Source organism: Zootoca vivipara, chromosome 2 (assembly GCF_965207765.1).
Source record: "Zootoca vivipara chromosome 2, rZooViv2.hap1.1, whole genome shotgun sequence".
Lineage (NCBI taxonomy): Eukaryota > Metazoa > Chordata > Lepidosauria > Squamata > Lacertidae > Zootoca > Zootoca vivipara.
In genome coordinates this window covers 53,561,391-53,583,126 of record NC_142584.1, presented here as the reverse complement: position 1 = coordinate 53,583,126, position 21,736 = coordinate 53,561,391, and the positions used below count along the sequence as shown (strand labels likewise).

Genomic DNA, 21,736 nt, shown 5'->3' with positions numbered 1-21,736 from the left:
TAAGGACACTTTGCTTTTATAACTTTATGCAAGTGGGAGACCTTAGGAGAAGGGCAAAATGGAGATCTAAATTGTGCTAAGTCACGTAGCTTCACCTCTTCCGCTTTCTTTACGGAAATACAGGAGCAAGGAGAGAGCAATTAAGTGAATAAAGCAAAGTGGCCAAAGGGGAAGCCGAGACAGTCAAACAGCGACATCCTGTGGACAGAAAGAATGCTTGCAGTCTATAGCTCACAATTTAAAATATATTGTGCCTAAAGACCAGCTAGCGTATAACTGAGAAAGTGCTGCCTGGTGGACTAAGTGCTGCATAAGACGCTAAGGGGAAATAATGTCTTGCTGAAACTGCACCAAAAGGGATTCCCAAAATTGAAAGGAGCAAATCAGGACGTGTTTTTAAGTGCGGAAAAGGTTTCTTTCTCTTTATGAAACAATATATTGGACTTTGTAAATCATTTCAGGACAAGATAATGACGTCAACAAGGAGCACGAAAGCAGGTGCATCAGGAAATCAAAATAGAAGACAATCGATGACGGCGGAAAATGATGCATTAGCTGATATAAAGGAGTTGATTACTGAAATGAACAAATCAATAAATGAGAAACTAGATTCAATGGAAGCTAAAATCGAACAAAATTCCAAAATGATTTCAGAAATGTCGGGTCAGATAAAAGAACTGAGCGGCAAGAACAAGGAATTAGATAAAGCAGTGAAAGAGGTGAACCTGAAGGTAAATAAACAGGGTGATTCGATAAAGAAGATAACCGCAGAAAATAAAGAAATACAAAGAGTACAAGCAGCAGAAACAGAAGAAAGACGAAAACTGAAACAGCAGCAAGAAGAATTGGCAGACCAGATAGCCATGCTGGAAATGAAACAAAGATCTTTAATTCTGCGCGTGAGGGGCGTGCCAGAGGTCCCAAGCGAGCAAATAGATGAAAAAATAGTAAAGGAGTTAGCAGCGTGGCTAAAGGTCAAAGAAGAGGACCTCTGGCTAGACATAGATAAAATCTTCAGAATAAGGACGGATAGGAGGAGAACTGATAAGATGCCAGGCGACTGCTTGATCCACATGAACTCGATGTTGTTGAAGGACAAAATTTTACAGAGGAAAAAACAAGCAAATTTGGTAATAGAAGGGAGAACAGTTTCCATTTTTAAAGAAATTCCAAAGAGACTGAGAATGAAAAGACAGAATTATAGAGTATTAACAGACGCCCTGAGTAAAGGGGGAAGCTGGTATGTTTGGGAATTCCCCGAAGGAGTAACATTCTCATTTAAAGGAAGAAGGAAGACGATAAGGTCGGCAGAAGAAGCGGAAAGTTTTGTCAAGAGAAACAAGAAAGATCTGAGGGGGGAGGAGGAGGAGGAGAACAACGAAGAGGAGGGTCAAATCGAGGGATAACTGTATGTAGTGAAGGGTTTTTATAGGGTTGTTTACTTTATCTTATTTTTATTACCTTTTTTTGTATTTTCCTGCTTGATAGTGTGTGTAGATAATTGAATTTAAATCTTAGTTAAATATAAACAACTATTAAGATCTATTTAGATTTGAGGGAGGAAATAGGAGGAATTAAGCAGATAAAGCAGAAGTTTGAGGGAAAATTGATATCTCCTTGGTGTTTAAAATTCTTTGCAAGTTCGTGAAATTTATTTTAGTGATTGGGAAAGTGTTATAATATTAATAAAGGAATGGATCTCAATATTATCTCCTGGAATGTGAACGGTTTAAATAATAAAATTAAACGGAATAAGATAGAGCATGTTTTGAAAAAAAGCCAATGGGACGTGATATGCTTACAAGAAGTTCATATTGCAAGAAAACATGAAAGAGTTTTGAAAAATAAAAAATTGGGGGAAGAATTTGTTTCGCTAGACCCAAAAAAGAAAAGAGGGGTAGTAACATATATTAAACATAAAATAAAAACAGAAAAAATATTCCAAGATAAGGAAGGGAGAGTGGTCGGAACGAGACTCTATCTCCCCAATGGTAATGTCATGGTAATAAATGTCTATGCGCCAAATGGGGGGAAAACAAATTTTTTTAAGGAGTTAAGTGATTGGATAGGAGAATTTGTGAATGATGAGGAAATAATCCTAGTAGGAGATTTTAATGGGGTAGTGAGACCGGATATAGACAAATCAAGCAACCAGAAAAAGAATAAAGGGAGACTACCAGGTGTGTTTTTCAATATCGTGGAAAATTTTGATTTAGTAGATTGTTGGAGACTAAGAAATGAAAGAGAGAGAAGGTACACCTTCTATTCAGAGTCTAAAAAATCAGCGTCGAGAATTGACATTATGTGGGTATCTAAAAACTTACTTTCAAAAGTAGTGAAAACTGAAATAATGACAAAATCTTTGTCAGACCACAACCCGGTGATGTTGAAAATAAAAGATAGTTATAGGAAATTTACCAGATGGCGTCTAGATGAGAGTGTGCTAAATGACGAGAAATTTGTAAACAAAATGAAGAAAGAAATAAAAGAATTTTTCCAAACCAATGAAACAGAAGATATGAGCTTAGAAACAGTCTGGGATGCAGGTAAAGCATTCATAAGAGGTATGTATATACAGCAGAGAAGCAAAATAAAAAAAGAAAGGGAAAAAAATTTAAATATAATTAAGGGGAAAATAGAGGAAGGAGAAAAAGAGTTAGCTAAAAACCCTAAAAATGAGAAAGCAGCAATACAAGTTAAAATCTGGCAAAATGAGTTATCAGCATTAATGGGTCATGAGTTAGAAAAGAAAATTAAATGGGCAAAACAGAGAACATTTGAAGCCGGGGGGAAAATTGGGAAACTATTGGCATGGAGGTTAAGGAAACAACAAAGCGGGCAAATAATCACAAATATTAGAAACGGGGGAGAAAATTGGATTAAAAGAGAAGACATACAAAAGTGCTTTGTGAAATATTACAAGAAATTATATACAGGGAGGAAGGTAGAGGAGGCGAAAATAGAAGAATATTTAAAAAATTGTAAAGTACCACAAATAAGTGAAGAAGAAAAGAGAATCTTAAATAACCCAATAACAATACAAGAGATTCATGAAAGCATAGGTAAACTCAAAATAGGAAAATCACCGGGACCTGATGGTCTTTCAAATTTACATTATAAAGTATTCAGATCAGAATTAGAAGGGATGTATCAAAAATTTGTAAATAAAATATTGGAGGATGGCGTCACTCCCAAAACCTGGCAAGAGGCGTTTATAACGTTAATACCTAAAGGAGATAAAAGCAATGATCAGGTGGAAAATTTTAGGCCCATCTCCCTACTGAATTCAGATTATAAAATCTTCGCCGGAATTTTAGCAAATCGCTTGAAAGGGATTCTCAATAGGATTATAGGAGCAGATCAGCAGGGTTTCCTACCAGAAAGGAAGATGAGCAGAAATGTGAGAATTGTATTAGATCTTATAGAGCTTTTGGATTGGAACCCTGGGAAAAAAGTAGCGTTTATATTCCTGGACGCAGAGAAAGCTTTTGATAATGTAAATTGGAACTATATGAAAAAAATGATGGTGAAAGTAGGAATAGAGGGGAAATTCTTCCAAGGTATAAACGCAATATACAAAAGGCAAGTAGCGAAATTAATTATCAACGGGGAATTATCAGATGAATTCGAAGTGTCAAGGGGGACACGCCAGGGGTGTCCACTGTCTCCTCTCCTGTTTGTGCTACCGTAACAATAGAATGCCTGTTGAAAATAATAAAGGAGGATGAGAACATTAAAGGGATTAAAGTTAAAAGCAATGTGTTTAAAATTAAAGCATTCGCTGATGATGTAGTAATAATGGTAGAAGATCCAAAGGATTCAATAAAAAATCTTGAATTGGCGCTACAAAAATACGGAGAGGTGGCAGGATTAAGGATAAATTGGAAAAAAACTAAAATATTGGTTAAAAATATAAGAGGACAAGATGAAGAGGAGATAAAAGCAATAACAGAGTGGGAAATCGTGAAGAAAGTAAAGTATCTAGGAATTGAAATAACAACAAATAATATTAATTTATTCGAAAATAATTATGCTAAAATTTGGAAGTCCATTAAAAAAGATTTAGAAAGATGGGGAAATTTGAAATTATCATTCTCAGCCAAAATTGCGGCAATCAAAATGTCAGTCTTACCCAAAATGTTATTTCTTTTTCAAATGCTCCCTATTATAGATAAAAAAGAGGTTTTCGAAAATTGGAGAAGGGATTTAAGTAAATTTATATGGGAGGGGGAAAAAGCTAGGATTCAATTTAGGTTACTTACTGACATTAAGGAAAGAGGGGGGTGGGGGGTTCCAGATTTAAAGATCTATTATGCTGCGGCAGGCTTGTGCTGGGTTAAGGATTGGATAAAATTGGAAAATAAAGAAATTTTGGATTTGGAAGGGTTTAGAAATTTAGCAGGCTGGCACACATATTTATTAAATGAAAAGAGAGGAAACCCAAAAGAATTCTCAGATCACGTTTTCAAAAAAGCATTATTAAAGATCTGGATGGACTATAAACACCTGTTGGAACCGAAAACGCCTTGGTGGACATCACCTTTAGAGATGACGGCCGTATGTAGTAGAACTTATGATAAGAGATGGCTAACTTATCAAGAATTATTGATAAAGGAAAATGGGAAATTAATATTGAAACCGTATTATGAGATCAAGGATAAGTGTTCGAGCTGGCTGCAATACCATCAGATGCAGAGTCTTTTAAGCAAACATAGGGAAATTGGTTTTGTAGATAACAAATCTAAATTACAGGAGATCTTGTTAGATAATGAAAGTAAATTATTAGCAAAATTATACAGCCACTTGTTAGAGTGGGAGCTGAAAGATGAGGAAGTGAAATGTACAATGATAAGGTGGGCACAAGATCTAGGAAGACCGATATTCAGAAAGCAATGGGACAATTTGTGGAGGGAAAGCATGAAATTTACAGCCTGTTCAAATATAAAAGAGAACATGATGAAGATAATATACAGGTGGCATCTCACACCGGAAAAGATAGCCAAAATTTATAAAACCAATTCGAAAGAATGTTGGAAATGTAAAAAGAAATTAGGAAATTATTACCATTGCTGGTGGCTGTGTGATAAAATACATGAATTTTGGAACAATGTGTATGAAAAGTTAAAAAAGATGCTTAAGTTTACATTTGAGAAAAAAACAGAGATAATGTTATTGAGTATGGTGCCAGATAATTTCCCTAACGATAGGAAAAATATATTATTATATGCATGCGCTGCAGCTCGCCTCCTTATAGCAAAGAACTGGAAAGGAGAGAAAGTACCAACAATTGGTGAATGGCAAGTAAAATTAGTGGAATTCATGAACTTGGCAAAGATGACAGCAGCAATTAGAGATATCCCGATTCAGAAAAGTAAAGCAGAATGGAAATATGTTGAAGAGTATTTAAAAAAAGAAAAGATAAATACAAGTTTGGTGATATGCTTTGAGTAAAATACATATAGGATGAATAACAAATGGATATTAAATGGAGGAAATGTCAATTTGGTAGATAATGTGGGGATAGAGATAAAGCAGGACAAGGAAGAACTGATAAAGGGAAGCGATGTTCAAACAATAGGAAATGTTTTTTTTTTCTTTTTCTTTTTCTTTAATCGGTATTATATTTCTATGTTTATGTATGTGTTGTTTTTTACCTGGTATGTATATGTACATGTGTATGCATACATATTGCATATGCATGGGAGTATATATATATGCTATATTCTCCTTTTTTTCTTTTTTTCTTTTTTTTCCATTTTTTCTTCTATCTCATTGATTTATGTTTTATGATTTTGTTATGTAACTTCGATATATAATTTATGATTTATGGTTTATGTTTTATGATCTCGTTGGTAACTATAAAATATGAAATAAAGGTATTTAAATTTAAAAAAAATAAAAAATAAAACAGATGCTCCAAGTGTCCCTATTTTCCAGCGACAGTCCCAGATTTATAGTAGACGTCCCAATTTCTGATTTGATCCCAGAATGCCCCGCTTTTCCTTAGAATGTCCCTATTTTCATTGGAGAAATGTTGCAGGGCATGGTAGGACACCCCTATTTTCATCAGAGGGTATAGAGTTATGCGACCCCTGAGCCAAGGAGATAAGTAACTATACAACCTTGTTTAGAAGACATCTGATAGAGACACCTGCATAAGGAAGTTTTTTTAATGTTTAATGTTTTGTTGTGTTTTTATATATGTTGGAAGCTGCCTAGAGTGGCGGGGGCAAACCAGTCAGATGGGTGGGTTATAAATAATAAACTTATTATATCACACTTCAAAATGACCTTAACAGATTAGACAACTGGGCCAAAGCAAACAAGATGAATTTTAACAGGGAGAAATGTAAAGTACTACACTTGGGCAAAAAAAAATGAAAGGCACAAATACAGGATGGGTGACACCTGGCCTGAGAGCAGTACATGTGAAAAGGATCTAGGAGTCTTGGTAGGCCACAAACTTGACATGAGACAATAGTGTGATGCAGCAGCTAAAAAAGCCAATGCAATTCTAGGCTGCATCAATAGGAGTATAGCATCTAGATCAAGGGAAGTAATAGTACCACTGTATTCCGCTCTGGTCAGACCTCAACTGGTATACTGTGTCCAGTTCTGGGCACCACTGTTCAAGGAGGATAATGACAAGCTGGAACGTGTCCAGAGGAGGGCAACCAAAATGGTCAAAGGCCTGGAAACGATGCCTTATGAGGAACAGCTTAGGGAGCTGGGTATGTTTAGCCTGGAGAAGAGAAGGTTAAGGGGTGATATGATAGCCATGTTCAAATATATAAAAGGATGTCATATAGAGGAGGGAGAAAGGTTGTTTTCTGCTGCTCCAGAGAAGCGGACACGGAGCAATGGATTCAAACTACAAGAAAGAAGATTCCACCTGACAGTAGAACTTCCTGACAGTAAGAGCTGTTCGACAGTGGAATTTGCTGCCAAGGAGTGTGGTGGAGTCTCCTTCTTTGGAGGTCTTTAAGTGGAGGCTTGACAGCCATATGTCAGAAATGCTTTGATGATGTTTTCTGCTTGGCAGGGGGTTGGACTGGATGGCCCTTGTGGTCTCTTCCAACTCTATGATTCTATGATTCGGATGTCCCTATTTCCATCAGAGAAAGGGTATGCGATGAGAATTATTAATAATCAATTGTCCTGGGGAAAACCACATGCAGGATGCTTCTAATACTACCGGTACTTCTGACTGCAATCCAATGTAGTTTTGCTTGGTTGTAAGCCCTATTGGACTTTCTGCCCCCATGGTTGTTGGTTTTTTTATTATGGTGTTTTGCTAGATGGGGTGTGTGTGAACTGGCAGGCTTCTTTAGGAGAAATCAAACATTCAAGGGCTAACTAGCTTCCTGTTGTGTTATTCAGATCCCTCACTGAGAAAAAAGACCTTTGTGAGTGTGTGAATCCCAACTGTCAAGTGTTTAATGCAGCAGGATATTAAAATTACAACTAGCCAAAGTCACTGCTGAAGAGCAAATGCTTTTGGTTTGATGAAGTATTCATTGTTTCTGCAGGTGAACACATTGCCTTTTGTGCTCATCTATTCATACACAACTAGCCACCTGGGGAATTACTACCTAAAGAAATTCAACCTTACTATAGCAACAGGTGGTGAGGTATTGTTGCTTTTAAATCTACAGTACTGAGTTCATATTATAAGGCTTGTTTGGTGCTAATTTCCAGCACAAGAGTTCCTGGAGTTAAGCTGCTTGACTTATGCCTGTACTGTATCCATAAACACAGATAAGGACTGCTGGTAGGCATTAGGTGGCAAAAGAAAAGGACTCTGCATATTCTCAAAGGCACTTTCTACTGCATATTTCAGGGCTAAAGCCTAGCAGTGTAAACAGCATGGGGGTAGGCAGGGGGGCAGTTGCCCCCCCTAGAAGCAGGGGTGCTGGCCAGCCTGCACCCCCCGCCGCCGCTCCTTTTCTTTTACGCTCCCCACAGCCAGCCGGGGAGAAGGGAGACGTCCCTTCTAGCCGGCTGGCTGTGGGGCGAGCGGAGGGAAAGCCCCACAGCCGTGCAAAGCATTTGGCTGGCTTTCCCTCCACCCGCCCCACAGCCAGCCAGGGAGAAGGGAGATGTCCCTTCTAGCCGGCTGGCTGTGGGGTGGGCGGAGGGAAAGCCCCAGAGCTGCGCAAAGCGTTTGGCTGGCTTTCCCTCCACCCGCCCCACAGCCAGCCAGGGAGAAGGGAGATGTCCCTTCTAGCCGGCTGGCTGTGGGGCGGGCGGAGGGAAAGCCCCAGCGCTTGGCTGGCTTTCCCTCCACCCGCCCCGGCGATCGCGGAGGGGGAGGAGGGGATCGGAACAGCCCGATTTCGGGCTGATCCTGGCGCCCCCTCGCCCCTGCCAGTCGTGGAGGGGGAGGAGGGGGTCGGAGTAGCCCGATATCGGGCTGATCCTGACTCCACCTCGCTCTGCTTCATGGCCCCTCCCCTCCCGTGCCTTGGCCCTGTCCCTGAACGACCATGGCTTGCCTTGCCCCCCCCCCCTTAGTTTTGACCCTGGTAAACAGGTTCTGGAGAACAGTCTGTTGAACCCTAGCTCAAGCAAAGCCTGGAGAAAATATATATAGCAGCTTCTCTGTTATTGTTCTCTGTAGGAAATACTTTTACATGATATTGTAGTGCTTATGTGGCTCTGTTCCAGTTCTAGCTTCCACCTTCTTATTTACTGTCTCTAACCTAAAAAATGGTTAAATTCATGTCCTTACCTTTGTGCAGTGGCTTAGGAACCCTGCTGCTTCTGAGACTGCATTGTCAGTCATGTGCTAAAATATTATTCTCTTTGCAAAATAACTAAAGTCCTTTCTTCAAACATCCTTGGAATATTCTCAACACAGGAGCCCAATTGGGCACAGGGGCCAGCAGATAAGTCCTCCTCCCCACACCAAATGCATGTCTAAGATAAATGGGTGCGACTGGCTTACACTTCTGAGATGAACAAGTTTTCTGCCTCTTTTTTTTATGGGTCTTTTGCAGCTGGCCTAATCAGTTTGGAGCTGAGAACCTACGGTATGTTCCAAGAATATGGCTAGGTATTTGCTAAGAATGCTTACTCATTGCTAACGCGATTAGGGAATATTTTAACACCAGCATTTGATAGGTAGCCCTTGCTATCCCATTTGGTTTACTTCACATAAATTTAAAGAGCAAGTGTTTCAAGGACAGTTTAGTAGTTTGCATTTAGGAAATGCTGTTGTCACATATGTACAGTTGCTTTATTATTATTATTATTGGTCCCTGCTTGCATGCCTTTAACAATAGCTTCATCTGAACACATAGTAAGTCATAATCTACATGCTTGGAGAAGTTGTACCTGGTGAATGTCTTCTGATTACATTACTTTTTAAGCGTCAGAAGCCTTAAGGTGGGGATTCTTTTAGGCATACATTCTACTGGTAAAGGAATATACAAACTTCCACATTACACAAAAGTCTTCATCAACTTCAGCATAAAAGCAGCAACAGTTATGCCCTATAGTTTTTAAAATGCTAAAAAGGTTTACAGTGCCATTACTATCTATCTGAACAAACAAGAAAGGGAGAATGACTATGCTTTTTTTAAACATACTTTTCTACCTACCTGACAAGAGTCCCAGTTAATTAAAAAGACTGCAACATTCTTTAATAACAGAATTGGCCCACATTCCTAGTGTTTCAATTAATGAAGAAATGGCATCTTATGTCTTAGTTCTACACTAGACAGTTTATACACACCTCTCACATGAAAAAGGCAGCTCTCTTCCCCACCCCTGACCCACCATATATATATATATGTGTGTGTGTGTGTGTGTGTGTGTGTGTGTGTGTAGGGATGCAGGTGGCGCTGTGGGTGAAACCACAGAGCCTAGGGTTTGCTGATCATAAGGTCGGCGATTCGAATCCCTGCGACGGGGTGAGCTCCCATTGCTCGGTCCCAGCTCCAGCCAACCTAGCAGTTCGAAAGCACCTTAAAGTGCAAGTAGATAAATAGGCTCTTCATATTGATGTAACCTTAAACTTGGTTCTCATCCCTGAGTCCAGGTTATTAATGAACGTTAAAAGACCACCAGTCCTAGTCCAGCTCTTTGGGGGACTCCACAGCCTTCTTTACTCCATTATGGAAACCATCTGCTACCAGTTACTGGTATTTAACCAGTTCCAAATCCATAAAAGCACCTGGCTGTTAGGTTTACTCAGCAGCTGGGAAGGAACTTTGCTGAAAGCCATTTGGAAGTCCAAATATATAATGGCTAGTAGATCACCCCTATCTACATATGTATGTAGCACTCAAAGAATTCTAAAGGTTGGTGAGGCTTGAAAGGCTTGTTCTGATTTAAGCATTTCCCATACTTCCTTACTCACTGCATGAAATAACCGGATGAGGTAACAGGACAGCTATTACCAGCAAAACAAAACAAAAAAACAAAAAAATTGCAAACAGAAGGTAATTGCAGCAGGCAGAGAACACAGATGCAAAGCAGCTAGGATGTGAGAGAAATAAAACGCATTCATTAGGCTATTCATGGTAACCAGTGGAGCTGAATAAGGAAGGAAGAATTTATATTTTATTTGATGGGTTAGCTTCAGCACTTTAAATTTAGTCCTAGCTTTCAGTAGCTGCTTTTAGAAACGGTTTGGCAAAGGCAGGAGCACGGCTAGGGCTACTTGAGCAGCATGCCCTACCAGGCTGCTCATCCATAGTAAGTCACTGTCTGTCACTGTCACAGTAAGTAAGTCATTATTCAGATCAGGTGTTCCCATTGTTCAGATCAGGTGTTTGCTGGACAAACCCTGGGAGGTCGGTGACCCAAGGTCAACCTTTGAGCTTCATGGCTACGGGGTGGGGGGTGGGATTTGAACCCTTGGTCTCTCCATTCCTAGTCTGACATTGTAGCCACTACACCAAAAATGGCTCTCTAGGGTGGCCAATAAGACCTGCTTCTGGACCTTTAAAAGCAACTTCACAGGCAAAGGCGGTGAAACTTTTCTTTGCTTGGAGTTGAAAAGGTGAGAAAAGTTTCATGAAATTTTTCTTCTCTTTTAAAAAATATACTTAGTAAATATTTGTAATCTATAAACAAAGTAGACATTACAACCATTTTTTCTTACCTCCTTATTACAAAAGGTTTGGGTCAATTTGCCTTTATGCATTTAGTTTAGTTTTGCATTGAGCTCACTGTGTTTTACAGGACAGGGCCCTCTTGCAGACATTATCTTATCAGGAGATCTGTTCTGCACCATGTCTGAATGGAGCCTTTAGTGTGGCGGCACCCACCCTTTATCCCCCCCCCCTCTATTGTCTTGTCAGCGCCAGCTGAAGACTTTCTCCATTGTGTTTTTTAAATGGATATCCTTATCCCAGTCTGCAGAAGTACGGGAACCATTTTTAAAAAATATATGGAATTAGTTGTTAATTTTTCCCACTGATCCTTTTTTTGGGGGGGGGGTGGTTACCGGCTGTCAGCTGCACTGAGAGCATTCCCACTCACAGTACGGGACATAAATAATAAAGAAAGGCAATGTAAAAGTCACAGGAAAAAGGCAGCAACACTAACAGCAGAGGTGCTTGGATATGACAACACTTGTGTTAGGAACAATACGAAAATGTGATATCAAGAGGGTAACAACTTCTATCAAAAACAGTGTTTTAAAAATAGATTACTGACTGAATGTGAATTGGAGTTTAGTGCTCATACTCTAATATGTCTTCCCAGTGTAAAAACACATAAATTAGCACATAGAGTTACAACTGCCTCTGTTGATAGCTCCTTGTAGTACTGTTAAGTACTGTAAAATGTGTTGGCAAAGCAATTGCAACTGCTGAGTATACATCTCTGAACAATACTTCATTTTTCATGTTGTAAAATTATATTACAAAAGGAATCTGTTTACCAGAAGCCTGGTCCAGCTGAATTGGTACACCTGAATTGACGTCGTATACTTGGCTTGCAAAAGGCAGGTGGTGCTGTGGTCTAAACCACTGAGCCTAAGGCTTGCCGATCAGAAGGTCAGCGGTTTGAATCCCCGCAACATGGTGAGCTCCTGTTGCTCGGTCCCTGCTCCTGCCAACCTAGCAGTTTGAAAGCACGTCAAAGTGCAAGTAGATAAATAGGTACCGCTCTGGCGGGAAGGTAAACAGTGTTTCCATGCGGTGCTCTGGTTTTGCCAGAATCGGCTTAGTCATGCTGGCCACATGACCCAGAAAAACTGTCTGTGGACAAATGTCAGTGCCCTCGGCCAGTAAAGCGAGATGAGCGCCGCAACCCCAGAGTCGTTCGCGACTGGACTTAACTGTCAGGGGTCCTTTACCTTTACCTTACTTAGCTTGCAAGGCAACAAGTATTGTGCTCTGTGGTTTATATTCTGACCCCTTACTGTTTACTTGTGCCACTTGTCCGACACACAGGGTGCTTCCAGATTCGGGGCCTTACGTAGCACATGAGCCATCCATTGCTAGTTTGCTGCTTTCCAGAATGTACCTGGGCCATGTGTTTTTCTCCCACCCATGACTCTTTTGCCATTTGGGGCATGCACACTAGTATTTCTGTACATGTGCAGCTGAGATCACTCAGTGAAGGAGAAAAGATGTACCGTAATCCTTTGAAACAAGGAGGAGGGGAAACAGAGCTCAAATGGAAGCAAATCAAGGGAGCGATAGTATCAAAAAGGCATCAAAAAGTATTCCACCCCACCACAAAATATGTCAGGGTCCCTAAAGAACTACATTGACCCTACAGACAGCACAGACAGGCTTGGAATCAGATAAAAATAGCCTCATATGCAAATTAAATGTTTTGAAAGGGAAGAAGCTTATTCCACGAGTCTTCAAACAGCTCGGTTCTATCATCAGCTGCCTCGGCATATAACCACACAGCACCAGATTCAAGGGCTTCTTTCCGTGGCTTTCCTGGGTGTTGCAAGATATTGAGATAGAGCAGTCTTATTAGGCTGACCTGGACTAGATGATCTTTTGGTTCCCTTGAAGCAATAAAATTCTATGATTTGTCTGATCAGGCGTACAAAAACCACACAAAAATGCTACACAGCACAAAAAGAAGTGGAAGAGAATCTTGATGAAGACACGTTAAAAAAAACCCACAACCCAACACTATACACAGAGCCAGTAAAACCTATTTCCCCTCTATGTTAATAACAAGTAGTTATATTCATACTGCAACTGACCAAGGAAAGAACTGGATGGGGCAGTCCATCATTGAAATGAATATTCACAAGATTCACCTGAAATCTGTTCAAGATTCAGAAACATTTCTAATTTTGCATTCAAATTCCTGAATAAGAAACAAGACACATCCAGGAAGTACTGCTCTCATTCTGAATTGGCTTTGTTTGCCCTCAGTGATGTCATCACACAGTCAAATCTGATTGGTTACATGAAAACTTTGGAGGGTATTTCAGGAAATGAATTGGACCCCTCTTCCCTACCACCTTTTTGTGCCTAAAATGTTCACAGGAAAATATTGGGCACACCTCTATATCAGTGGAATATTACTCTAAGCATGGAGATTCCACTTAGCTGTCTATGGTCATAGCTTTATCCAGAAATTTGTCTAAAATCACCCCATGCTATGGTAGGGAATTCCATACATTTATTCTGCATTGTGTGAAAAAGCATTTCCTTTTGTTGCTCCATCCTGACCCTAGAACCGACAATCATTTTCACTTTGCAGACTAATTCTAATATGGTACAAACATTTATTTATTTTTTTACAAATTTTTACCGTAGGTTGTGCAAATGGATTGCCAATTAGCTAGCCTTTAGACTTGACAGAGGTACATACATTCCTCTCTTTTCCCATCTGTTGAATGCTGCTTTTCTTTCTCCTTTCAGAAAAGAATTTCTTGAGAGTTGTTATGAATTATTTTAACCAATACCTCAGAATTCCCCTCTATCGTAAAACAAATAACAAGTATGGTAAGTTTTAAACCTCAGCTAAGTTACCAGACAGCTTATTCTTCAACCTCAATGGCTGAGAACTTTGCCTTTTCAGACGTGTTTGAGCAAACAGGGGGAACAGAGAATATGCAAATAGCTTCTCTGAATGAAACACAAGCCTGAATTGGTGTTGGCAGATCACAGTATCACACCACCCTCAGCAGCCTGTGAACTGAAAGGATTTTTTTAAACATTATTATTATTCAGATAGTTGGCTGAAAAAATCCTGCCAGAATAAAGCTGCTGTCAATGGACAACAAAAAATCCTTTCAGAAGAAAATAAAATTAGGGCTTAAGCATTACACTCAAGTGCAGCAAAGAGGTTATTTTCGTTCACTCAATCCGGAGGTTCATAGTTTTCACTCTCTCTCTCTCTCTCTCTCTCTCTCTCTCTTTCAGTGTGTGTGTGTGTGTGAGTGAGAGAGAGAGAGAGAGAGAGAGTGAGAGAGAGAGAGAGAGAGAGAGAGAGAATGTGTGTGTGTTTATTTCAAGGTTGTAACAGGATCTTTTTTTGCCTCTGTTTTGTCAACAAGTATACAGTACTGTACTAGGAAGGCCAATTATGAAACTTTAAATGCCTTCACAAATGCAAAAAATAATGTATGTTTCCTACCTAGGCATACATTAAAACAAACACCTAGATCACCTGAAATCTGCAAAATAATTTTGGAAAGACACAGTCTACTAAAAAAATCTGTTTTACTAGTTTACTACTAATCTAGTAAACTAGTTTTCTAAACTGCCCTGAAACCAGAAACCAGATTTGTATTCAGGGTGCTATACCAATATATTATTAAAACCATCAATCAATACTAAAACCTTGGAAGATTTTGAAGCCTGGCTGGACTGGAGGGCCCTTGTGGTCTCTTCCAACTCTATTATTCTATGATTTGTGTTTCAGTGTACAGTGTGCAGTGTGTGCTATTTCTCACTTGAAGAACATCACAGAGAGCCCATAGAACCCTGGGGGTAGAAAAGCAAGTAGGTTATAAGTATTTTATCTGTTTTGGGTGGTCTCTTAGCATCACTAGGCTTTCTTCTGTGAAATGGGTATTTTGTGGCACCAACAACAGTTTCCTTGATGAAAATCTAGGAATCTCCAAAAAGCTTGGGAGGCCCTGGTCTAGAGAATATATAATAAAGATCATCTCTCTGAAAAGCAAAGTGAGATGGACTGTATTTGCCTGCCTTAATCTATGTTTTTTGTGAAGGAACATAGTGCATCAAGCAGTGTCAAGCAGAACCAACTGGCCCACACAAGAGAAGAGAAAAAGAAGGAGGGAGGGAACAAGCACAACTTATCATCAAAGTTAGTGCAAAGGGTGTGTACAATCCTGCATGCATAAAATACATTTACAATGAGGAAAGCTAGAGCAGTGTGCATATCTGGAGATCAACAGACCAGTGAACTGGAGGCCTGTGTAACAAGAAATTTCCACAAAGCCTCCTCTTTTAAATACGGTAAGTGGAGGGACAAAACATCCCAAATGCTAAGAAAAGAAGTGTGAGCCCCTAACCTCAGCGACCCTGCCATCCCTTATACTGACAGTGATAGAAGGTGCTTTTAAAAATTTTTCTGGGTTTTGGCATGATCAGCACAAATCCAGCAGTGCTGTCGAAACAAGAGCAGGTGCAGAATGCATGCAATGGGTGGCTCTTATAACCTCATACTAACAATAGCAAGAACTTTTATTGTTAGGTCTCTCAAGGTGCTGGTGGAGATGCTGTCACCATGGAACCAGACATCAGCCAGGAACTTAAAAGTAATCAGCTTTATTCTAAACTTCTGCTGTAGAAATAGATTAATGGGTCTACCAGGCTGGCTTACTACCAGTACAGTGGTACCTCAGGTTACAGACGCTTCAGGTTACAGACTCCGCTAACCCATAAATAGTACCTAGGGTTAAGAACTTTAGTTCAGGATGAGAACAGAAATCGCACTTCGTCTGCAGGAGGCCCCATTAGCTAAAGTGGTACCTCAGGTTAAGAACAGTTTCAGGTTAAGAACAGACCTCCAGAACGAATTAAGTTCTTAACCCAAGGTGCCACTGTACTTGCTTTTTTGTGAGTGTATGTGTTTGCATACAAGATAGAGAATGCTTATATGTACATTTCATCTTAGAAGATGCCAGCTTTGTCACGACATAAAACCACTCTCCGACTCCATGCTTTGCTTATATAATAAAATTCTTAAAGCCCAAGAGATAGGAAATATGAGATTGGAAGAGCCAATAGAGGAACTATATAAACAAATGGAAAAAAAACTAAACAAGGAATGATAGGAAAAATCTATAAGAGGATGATTACAAATAAAGAACTGACAACCCAACTTATTCAAAAGATATGGAGTAAAGAAGAACAAATCAGTGAATCAAAGGTCGAAAGGATAATGAAAGGAATAGATGAGATTAAAGTAAGCAAATTTAGGGAGCTCGAACTAAAATTATTTCTAAAATGGTATAGAACTCCGGCCCAGCTAGCCAATATGATACCAGGATTGAACCCTAACTGCTGGCACTGTGAACAAGCCAAGGGATGGTTCTCCGATATGTATTGGGAATGCCCAGAGGTAGGGGGATTTTGGAATAAAATCCTTAAGGTTATTAATGAAGTTTTTAAAGTGAAGCTACCTATAGACTTCAATCTTATGACAATGGGTATACTAGGAAACACGGCCATAGAGAAAGGTGACCAGCACACCTTCAAAGCAATGATACTAGCAGGAAAGGCAACAATAGCTTTAGGTTGGAAAGATAGAGAAAAATGGACAGTAGAGGTCTGGACTAATTATTTGTTTGAATTTATTCAGTCAGACATCGTGGCAGTAACGTCACAGGAAATAACATGGAAGGCCAAGTCTACTGTGATAAGGACCAGATGGAACCCCTATCTTCAATGAATAACAACTACTGGACCAGAAGACATCCAGTGGAAATTAAAGACATTGTGCCCGTGGCTGAGGACAACTGTTTGAACCCTTCCAATGGATTATGGGTGGGGGAGAGGGTGGGGAGGGAAAGGAAAAATGGTACGGGAAATTAAAAATTGGAAGAAGAGAATATAATGTATGTAAAAATTCTCGTACTTCAATAAAAATCTTTTTAAAAAACAAAAAAACAAGAGCAAGTCAGACTAGGACCTTGGAGACCAGGGTTCAAATCCTCACTTGGCCATGAAACTCACTGGGTGACCCCTGGGCCATTCACTGTGTCTCAGCCTAACCTATCTCATTTTGGACTCAAATTAATTTAAACCAACTCAAACAGTAAAAATGTGAATGCATTGAAAGTCAGCAACTTTCACTTCTGTTCTGCATTATATTACTGTTGAAAATCAATTAGAATTAATCACAAACTTTGCATAGCCACTCAGGAACGTGCATACAAGGGAACTTGCAGCAGCGAATTCCACCTGTTTTGTGGCTGAAGCAACAACACAGCGATATATGTTGCTCCCATTCTACTGCAACATGGTTGAATTCCTTGCCTTTGGCATGAGTTCAAATCAGTGTTACTCTTTCTGTGGATATTCAGTTAATTCAGTTTTGCCATCTGTCTCCTAAGCTGGGTCTCTATTTTCATTATTCATGCCTAGCTTGGGAAGCGGGGGAGGGTGCAGAGAGGGAAGTAAGGGCAAACATGTGCTTTAGAAAATGTATTTCCATGAGTTCCACACACATGAAGCTGTCTATGAAAACCAAGCAAACAGGAGAGTAAACGCCTCAAGTCTTGCAAGGTTCAAGAAAAGAAAAAAAGAGTAAGATACAAAGGATAGGAGAGTAATGATGCAAATTAGCCTGCAGCATGAGTGGTGCTTCTTTAATAGTGGTGTTATATCTGTGTTCTAGGAAATCTTCCTAGAAGCTTTTCAAGGGTTTCCATTGATAAAAATCAGTGATGACAGGTTATTTGAAAAGCAGCCTGCCCACCCCACTGCTACTAATCTTCTGCAATGTGCTGCTGTGGTGGAGCAGTGCCTGCCCAAAACGCATCTGGGGAACCGCCATAGCTCAGTGATGGAGTATCTGCTTTGTATGGAGAACGTCCCAGGTGCAATCTCCAGCATCTCCAGGCAGGGCTAAGAAAGACCCCTGGAGAAGGGGTCTGAAACCCTGGACAGCTGCTTCCAGTCAGTGTGTAGGCAATACTGAACCGTATGAATTAAAGGGAGCTCCCTATGTTCCTATTGCCTGAGGCAGAACACCAAATGGTGTTGCCTCCAATCGTATCAAGGTATACAGTACCCCTGAACATGCACAGATCTGGTTTTAAAGGAATGCTTTATTTCAGATCAGGAGGGAAGTGGCCACAATCCAAACTACTAAACCACCTGCCTTCTTTTGGTGTAGAGCCAAAGACACATGCCCCCAAATCCCACAGAACTGAGGTGGGACTTTTTTACCAACACTTAATTATGATGACTGCATCACTGGGTACTATATTAATATACTCTTTATAATCCTTGGCATTATGAAGATAAATTTATGTTAGGGATGGTGTGTGTGTGTGTGTGTGTGTGTGTGTGTGTGTGTGTTTTAAGCAGAAACACACTTTGCATTTGGTCTTCCAAATACAGTAGTACCTCTACTTACAAATGACTCGACTTTCAAATGTTTCTACTTATGAATGGAGCTCCGTCTGCCATCTTGGATGTTGTTTAGATAGGATTTTTTCTACTTACAAATTTTTAAATAGGGTTGCTGCGACTTACGAATTTTTTCTCCTGACTTACATTTTTTTTCGACTTACGAATGTGTGTTCGGAACGCATTAAATTCGTAAGTAGAGGTACCACTGTAACCTTCTTAATAGGGAAATGTTGGTATCTGGAAACCTTGGGAGATATTTCCCTCACAACTTCAAGATTATCTCCTCAGGGTGTTAGCACTACTAAGCACCACCACAATGAGCACAAAATCCTTTTAAATCCTGCCTTCTACCTACAGTTCCCAAACCAGCCATCCCTTGACATCTCATTGTTTCTGGCAATAACACCACTAATAGAAAATATAATGTTCCATTTTGACACAGTCCTCAGGCCTCATGTTGCCAGAACCTCTAATTGATGCCCATGTATTTTCAGAGCAGTCATCTGCCCACCCCCACAGGCATTGTCTTAAAATGAATTTCCAATGGGTTCTCTTTCTGATGTTTTCTAGGTGGGTGTGGGCATGTAGCAGGGGCGGGGGTTAACAATGTTTTGCTCCCTTTCCACAATCATCAGAATTTTTTTCCCCTGTTGTGCTTTCAAAAACTGAATGTGTTAACACTCCTTTTTTCTACTCCTCTACTGTTGATTTTTTTAAAACTTTGCATTTATCCTTTTTATTTCTTTTTTTATATATTTCAATCGTAGTAGTTTTATATCATATATGCTGCTTCAGAAATGTATTTTAAAAGATGGTATAAAAACTATTAAATAAATAAATAAAATCCACAGCAGTACCAGGTGTGGATGAAGCTCTAGTAACATCCTGTCATTGTAGACCAGTGGTGTCCAAACTTTTTTCAAAGAGGGCCAGATTTGATGAAGTGAAGGGCCATGAGGGCCGACCAAAGGGCCAACCAAGGTTGTTGACCTTTTTTTAAGATTGAAGTTGTTGAGCTTTATTTTAGGATTGAAGTTGTTGAGTTTTTTTGTCAGGATTTTACCCAGGAAATAAACTGCCACAGGGGCCGGATTAAACCAACCAGCGGGCTGGATTAAACCCCCGAAATGGACTTTGGACATGTCTGTTGGAGACCAAGTAAAAGGTAAAGGTAAAGGGACCCCTGACCATTAGGTCCAGTCGTGACCGACTCTGGGGTTGCGCACTCATCTCGCGTTATTGGCCGAGGGAGCCGGCGTATAGCTTCCAGGTCATGTGGCCAGCATGACAAAGCCGCTTCTGGCGAACCAGAGCAGCACATGGAAACGCCGTTTACCTTCCCGCTGTAGTTTACCTTCCCTTCTACTTGCATTTTTTTGCATTATTTTTTTTTTTTTTGCATTTTTGACGTGCTTTCGAACTGCTAGGTTGGCAGGAGCTGGGACCAAGCAACGGGAGCTCACCCCGTCACAGGGATTCGAACCGCTGACCTTCTGATCAGCAAGCCCTAGGCTCAGTGGTTTAACCCACAGCGCCACCTGGAGACCAAGTAGTAAGCCATTAATAGTGCTGTCCTATACATTCTTCAGAAGAAGTAAGTCCCACAGAGTTCATTGAGACTTACTCTCATGTAAGAAGTAGTAAGAAACTTATTGTTTAGCTGTAAGCCATAACAAAAACAAAAGGAGCATTCAGACTTGAAGTAACAAATCTGGCTCTTAATTTCCTGGCTGCCAGCACAAAAGAAAACCATGCAAAGTAACATAGTTTTCATTCTCAAACAGCAAAAACCAAATAAGTGCAATAGCTTTAAGAAAAAAATGTTGTAGGACTAAACTCAGACAAATATTTTTCACAAAGATCCTTATAAAGAGGACACTGAGTCATGTAAAAAACAATATTCTTTGTAAACCTTTTACCAAAACACACAAAAACTCTGCTCCAATGGTAATTTCTTATAAAGGCCATCTAAAAACATGAATGTTTACTAATTCAACAAAAACAGTTTTAGACTTTAGCGGCTCAATTTATGCAAATAATTTGTGTGTGTGTGTCCCTGTTCATGTGTTTGCAGAGATAAGAGAGACAAGAATAAAAGTTGTTCTGACCATAACAAGGATTTGAAGGCGTTACTATGATTATTATTAATACTGTTGTTATTATTATACTTTAATGCTAATCTTCCTTGAGAATCTCAATGTACATCGCAAGTTAATAATGAGAACAATAAGAAGGGGGGGGGCAAATAATAATTATGGCAATAGCTTAAGACGCCAACTAAGGGACTGTGGTGCTACAAAAACCTTTTTGGCGATTAATCCCTGTAGCTGCTTTTTAATTAAAATTCAGTATTAGGAACCTGCTCAGCTGGGTTGGGTCTGTAAACCAGTGTCTAGGGAAACTGATAGGGCAGTTGGGTAAAGTCAGCAAAAGATTACTGTGGAAAACTCAAGAGAGATTACACCAATCCAAGTTGCAGAACGCACTTCCCCCTAGTGGAAAGAAAGGATAATCAAAGCCCAACTTTAAGCTATTATCAGAAATACAGAAGATTCTTGTTATTCATCTGTGAATGAGAAACTATTGGGGGTCATCAATGATTATAACACAGTGGACATTATTACTTTTTATTCTATACATATATTAGCATATAAATCTTTATTTGAATAAAGAGACAGAAAGGCTGGTTTCAAATTTAGAAATGGTTGTAGGTTTTAGGATTGCAGTGAGAAAGTTCCCCTGGAGTTTCTTATTTATTTAAGAAATTTCTGAGCCACCTTTCAAAATGCAATATTTTTCCCAAGGCAGCTTACCATTTCTGATGTAATCAGTTAAAACATATACACCACTAAACTAATAAGCGACCCAATTAGAAGTGGCTTGCTGGGTGGGGTGGAGCAGCTACACTAGCTTCCCAGCAAATGGGTCACAGTTGGTTACCAGGAGGGAGCGGAGGAGGCAGCAGGGAGGTTAGGTAAAGGTAAAGGGGCCCCTGAACATCAGGTCCAGTCATGTCCGACTCTGGGGTTGCGGCGCTCATCTCGCTCTATAGGCCAAGGGAGCCAGCATTTGTCCGCAGACAGCTTCCGGGTCATGTGGCCAGCATGACAAAGCTGCTTCTGGAGAACCAGAGCAGCGCACGGAAACGCTGTTTACCTTCCCGCCGGAGCGGTCCCTATTTATCTACTTGCACT

At 40.0% G+C, this 21,736-nt stretch overlaps 1 protein-coding gene across 5 annotated transcripts in view; it reads right to left on the bottom strand.

Moving 5' to 3' along the window:
- ACSL6 (acyl-CoA synthetase long chain family member 6) overlaps window positions 1–21,736 on the bottom strand; it is a 95,572-nt gene that overhangs the window by 67,457 nt on the left and 6,379 nt on the right. The window contains exon 1 of one of the 5 annotated variants that reach the window (XM_088661892.1): window positions 8,732–8,914. The exons of 3 other annotated variants lie outside the window; for them this stretch is intronic. The gene's annotated coding sequence lies outside the window, so the exon portion shown is untranslated. Of the gene's footprint in view, window positions 1–8,731; window positions 8,915–21,736 lie in introns of those variants that run through there. One more of the 5 variants, XM_088661891.1, reaches the window with a different exon arrangement.